Here is a 5874-nt window from a genome sequence, read left to right on the forward strand (position 1 = left end):
GTTTGTTAGACACACTACAGGAGGCCAAGGTCTCTGCATCTGCTAAAAACCTCAGACTGCCTTCTAGAAAAGCAGTATCCATACTTGGCAAAGTAACAACACAGCTCAGCTTCGTGGGTCAAACCACCCTGGAGAACTGCTGTGAATTCTGGGTGTCAAAACTTAAGAGAGATTGACTGAAAGTAGAGGATAAGACAGGAAGCAAAAATCATGTCACATGAGTGATGTTTGAAGGATCTGGCATTTTTAGCCATAAAAGAAAAGGCTATGAAAAGCTATGTTTCATTTATCCCTTGGAATCATCGTGGAATGCCTCTTAACTGTCAGGTAATGTGCAGAGTGTTACCATGGCAACCAAAAAGTCTCCCAGCTACTGGCAATGCCAGGGGGTTAGTGGCTCATACCCTGACCCTTGCTGGATGGGACCTGCCTGGCCCAAGGTCAGACTTCCTCCCAGGAGTGGCCTGCTGGAGAAAAAGAGGCCTGGTGTCCTTGCCATCTCTGGGCATAGCAGCTCAGAGGCCTCATGGGACCAGATGAGGGAATTGGGTGCTCCTTCCCTCATCCCATCGTTCTCACTCACTTACAGGGGTGTCCCCCCATCAGAGCTTGGGCAGTGGATGGAGGCAGACAGGCAAGCTGGCAACTGCAGTCAATGAAAGCCTAGGCATGGGGGCAACCCAGGGCACTATGGTTGTACGGACCTAGGAGGGCACCTGATTCTGACTTGGGGGATCAGGTTCCCAGATCTGATCTGAAATGAGATCCAACATGGGGCATGGGTGGGGCGGGAAAAACAATTTTTAACCTCTAGCTAGTCTTAAATGGGGGCTTCCCTGGTGGCTCAGTGGTAAAGAATCATCTGCCTGCTAATGCAGGAGACTCAGGTTTGATCCCTGGGTTGGGAAGATCCCCTGGAGAAGGAAATGGCAACCCATTCCAGTAGTCTTGCCTGAAAAATCCCATGGATTTTTCAGAGGAGCCTGGTAGGTTACAGTCCTGTAACTCTTTGCAACCATGGGGTTGCAAAGAGTCGGACACAACTGAGCAACTAAACAGCAACAAGTCTTAAATGGAAGAGGAGAGACCCAGGCTCATTACCATGAGCGCAAGCTGGGTGGACGCCTTGGAGGAGTGGCCCTCTCTGCTCTGCTCCTTCCGCCTTTCCAATCTCTGCCCAGAGCCCGCAGGCACAGGACAGGGCCCTTGCTCTCAACTGCTGGCTCCACCAGCCCACCAGAGCACCCCAGGTCAGAGCGAAGAGGCTCTGCTTTTGAGGATTTTGTTTTTCTGCCCCAACCCCACCCCATCTTAAGAGAGGTTGAACTTGGAGTTTAAAAGGCCTTCCCTTACAGGAAATGAAGAGCTGTTGCCAGGACCGCCCAGCCAAGAAAATTCGAACAACATGCCTCGCTCTGCTGCCGAACTCCCAACTCTCAGCGCCTCCAGGGAGGGCAGGGAGATGGGCCGTGGCCCAGGCCCTCCCACGTTTGTTCTCGGCAGGCTTCCCCCCAGAGTGTGGGAAGTCCCTGGCTGTGATCGCACCCACATAAAATGTCCTGGCTCCCATGTCCATAAATTGTCCCCATCCAAGGGGTGGAGAGGCAGGGAGTGATCCAGAGAGGGCCCGGGGCTCCAGATCAGCCTTGCAACCCACTGGCTGTGTGACTCTGGGTAAGTCTGTCCGCCTCTCTGGGCTTTGGTTTCTTTACCTACGCAATGAGATGGTTGGGCTTCTGGACTTCAACGCCTTCTTCCATCTAATTCTAATTTCTGAGGAAGGAAATGGAAAAGCTTATCAATATAACTGGAATCTCAGAGCCCAACACCTGAAATCTCTAATCCTCTCCTTCAATTTCTGCTCCTCTCCTTCCTAAAAGAGAGGAGAACGTGGGGAAATTAGTGTGATGTCTCTTTGAAACCATTCTGCTCTTTCCCCAGGCCTCCAGGTCAAGGTGAAGACTGATGAAAGCCTTAGACTGAAAAGGCTGATGTTTTCCTTGCAGATCCAGATGTCAACTTGGGTCATTATCTCTCGCTACACTCTCCGCACCACAAGTCCTCTTCAAAGGCCTGACATTGACTGCCCCTACCTTTTGGGCCAGGTGGACTGTCCTGAAATTTAAGTAATAGGTGCCCTTGATGGGGCCTGGCACTTCTTCATCAGCCCCAGTTTTAACTTCAGGAGTGACTGGATCAAATGAATTGGCAAACATGTACTGAGTAACTACTGCTGCTGCTGCTGCTGCTAAGTCGCTTCAGTCGTGTCCGACTCTGTGTGACCCAGAGACAGCAGCCCACCAGGCTCCGCCATCCCTGGGATTCTCCAGGCAAGAACACTGGAGTGGGTTGCCAGTTCCTTCTCCAGAGTAACTACTAACTACAGATAAACATGCTGGAGGCAAGGGGCTAGCAAAGACTGTGAAACAGCCCCTACTGTGAGTAAGGGCAGAGGAAATTGTGGGATTCGAGTTCTCTGTTGCTTTTACTATATCCTGATTGTCGATTGTCAATTCCCAGGTGGTATCCCCTAGACTGGGGCTGTCTAGGTGGCCACATTTTCTAGCTGGGTAGCTCAGCCAGGACAAGATTTCCTCAGAGAGGGGTTGCCAGGCCAAGAAATTTACTTCTGTAAATATAACAGACAGCCAGTACAGATGGTGTGACAGCGTCTGGGAGCATATCCCATAATCTGGGAAGAACATCCTTTGTGATAGAGTGATACAGCATCAGAAAAAGCTGATGAGAGATGTGTTAGTTGTTCATTGCTGTGTAATTACTACAACCTTGGTGGTTAAAGCAACATACATTTATTATCTCATGGTTTCTATGGGTCAAGAATCTAGGCTCAGGGAATGCATCATTTCCTAGGATAAAGATTCTTAGGGTGCATGAATCCCCTGGAAGTGCAAAAATAGTACGTGGGAGAGCATTTGTGCAATTTCTTAGAAGGCCAATAGCTTTCAAACGATTCTTCCAAGGGTCCAGGTGACAAATAGGAGTCTCTGGCCTCAGGCTGGATGGAGGTGGGAGGGTGGGAAAGTGTGTCCTGTGAAGCCCCTTGAAGCCTCTTTTACACCTCTTCCCTTGGGCCCCTGTCCCCCAGTCATGGGAGGAGAGTGGCTTCGCCCGGCCCCATCCGCCGGCCCCGCTCCAAATCCCAGCCCATTCTGCTTCGGCTCTATCGTTCGCACTGTGGTGTGGAGTCCGGTTGCCTGCAGCTCCCCCCAGAGCAGGGCTCTGACCACAGCCTGGAATCCCTGCTAAGACCCTGCCCAGTACCTTCCCCACTGGGACTCTGCTGTCCCTTTAGACACCCAGACAGGAGGCTGCCCCACTTCCTGCTGCTGTCACTTGCTCTCACCATTAACTGGGAACCCAGACTCCTGGCTTTGAGGGCCCCCAACTCGTGGGGGTGACCCACAAGTAGATAACCACAGTCCTGGACACCTGCGGACAGTCTTGGTTTAAGCTTGTGTCCAGGAGTGATTGTTGAGTGTCAGCTTTGTTCTCAAAAGTATCCCTGTTGGTAAGACATTTAATTGGCCCCTTAGGGGCTCAGACAGTAAAGAATCTGCCTGCAATGCAGGAGACTGGGGTTCCATCCCTGGGTCAGGAAGATCCCCTGGAGAAGGGAATGCCTACCCACTCCAGTATTCTTGCCTGGAGAATCCCCATGGACAGAGGAGCCTGAAGGGCTACAGTTCATGGGATTGCAAAGAATCGGACATGATTGAATGACTAACACACACTTTTGCCTAAAGGGAGAAGGGACTCCAGCCTTCTCTCTGGCAGGATGGCTGGGACGGCCTTCCTGGACCTGTGTGAAGACCCCACACCTGGGATGTTGCCAAGCCTCAAGGTTCAGGTGCCCCAGCATCACCTCCCACATCATTTACCCTCAGCGAGGAGCCTTCCCAGGCCGCTCCCTAAGATCTCTGAGAGCAGTGGTGAAATCTGCAGACAGGGCAGCCTTCCTTCTCCTCCTCACCCTGAAAAACCCCAGCTCCTCACATCTCATTTCTACCCTTCACCAGCTCCTCATCCTCTCTGCTTCCTACCATCCCACACCACATGCTCTCCACTTCATGTAGCTAGCTCCTTCCAGTAGTCATGCATGGATGTTAGAGTTGGACCATAAAGAAGGCTGAACACTGAAGAACTGATGCTTCTGAGTTGTGGTGTTTGAGAACACTCTTAAGAGTCCCTTGGACTGTAAGGAGATAAAACCAGGAAATCAGGCCTAAATATTCATTGGAAGGACTGATGCTGAAGCATCAGCATGCAAAGAGCCAATTCACTGGAAAAGACCCTGATGCTGGGGAAGATTGAGGGCAGGAGGAGAAGGGGATGTCAGAGGATGAGATGGTTGGATGGCATCACCCAACTCAACGGATGTGAGTTTCAGCAAGCTCCAGGAGGTGGTGAAGGACAAGGAAGCCTGGTGTGCTGCAGTCCATGGGGTCGAAAGAGTCAGACGCAACTAAGCATCTGAACAACAACAAAGCTAGCACCTATATGAAGTAGGAGGTGCTCCAGGAATGATTCTTTTTGAAAAGTCATTTTTGAATGAATGAAGTGTTGGCAAAATTATGCTAAATCTGCCAACACATTGCCCTGGGCATGGGCCCTGCAGAGCCGGGCCTCTAGGCGTGGACAACCCTGGATAACACCCTCTTCAGAAGATTAGCACCGAGGGTGGTGGATCCCACTAAAACCTGCCCTGGGGGATGCAGGCAGGAGGGCGGCAAGCCAGAGGGAAGGGGCCCTTCTTCTGTCCCCGGAGCGCTGGCTGACACAGGACCCTCCCCAAAGCCTGTCCTTTTCAGCCAAACCCACTTCTTCTGCTCAAAAGAAAAAAAAAAAAAACCTCTTTTGTTTTATGAAGGAGCGTCCAGTGTAGAACGGGCCATCTTACACTTTGCATCAAGGGATTTTTTCCAATTTCTTTTTTACAGTATTTACTACCTGTCAGATGAGCGTTTATTAAGCTTATTCTATGCATCACGCCTGTGCTCAACCCTGGGGAGGCAGTCATGGACCTCTGCCCTGTGTCTCTGCCCTGTGGGGCTGTGTTAAGTCATGGCATCCAAAGCTGGCCCCTGGACTATATTTAGAAACTAGTAAGACTGTGATTTCTTGGTTCCTACACTCTGGATATCTCAGTGTTAATGAGACCTTTACATAGGTCTGTTGCAGAGAAGAAGCCAATTCTGACTCCATGTTGGAACTATTTCTTTGACTTGCTTTTCGTTGCTTTTATTATAATCACACAGAATGGCTTGCCTCAGAGAACCCTGCCCCTTTGCCTGACTGTTAAACTAAAGTGCCTTTTTGTTCAGAACCCTTTCCACCTGTGGATGGTAGGAAAGAAGAAATTAACACATCCCCTGCCGGAGGCTTGCCATTCATTCTAGGAGATGTTTGCAAGATTAACGGCCTTCCTCACCTCCCGCCATCTCTGATCTAGAAAAGAACCTGGTATCCCGACCCTGATAAGATGTTTATCTTGAGGCTCTAGTCTGCCATCTTCTCTGTCAGCTGGCTTTCCAGATAAAGTCTCTTCCTTGCCTCAACACCTCATCTGTTGGATTCATTGGCCTGTTGGGCCATTGCCCAACAGCAGAGCAAGCTTGGACTCAGTAACAGGTCCATTAAGGCAATGGAATAGTATCTACTTAACGGCAGAATTTTGGAGACAGGTTGAATCGTTTTCAAATCTCAGTTCTGTGTCCTCTTGGGTGAGTTATTAATATTTAATCTCCATCCCATTTTTGAAATATAGATCATGCCATCTATCCTGCAGGATTACGAGGAGGGCCCATCAGGGTGATGGCTGTGAAACAAGGCACAGTACCTGGTGCATGGGGACAT

The 5874-nt window shown here is 50.3% G+C and overlaps 1 long non-coding RNA gene across 1 annotated transcript; it reads left to right on the forward strand.

Moving 5' to 3' along the window:
• Positions 1–1273: 1273 nt before the first annotated feature.
• LOC112444896 (uncharacterized) lies at positions 1274–5576 on the forward strand. The gene is made up of 2 exons (XR_003033284.2): positions 1274–1674; positions 1942–5576. It is a non-coding gene; the product is annotated as an uncharacterized lncRNA (long non-coding RNA).
• The last annotated feature ends 298 nt before the right edge of the window (positions 5577–5874 follow it).

This window comes from Bos taurus, chromosome 29 (assembly GCF_002263795.3).
Source record: "Bos taurus isolate L1 Dominette 01449 registration number 42190680 breed Hereford chromosome 29, ARS-UCD2.0, whole genome shotgun sequence".
Classification (NCBI taxonomy): Eukaryota; Metazoa; Chordata; class Mammalia; order Artiodactyla; family Bovidae; genus Bos; species Bos taurus.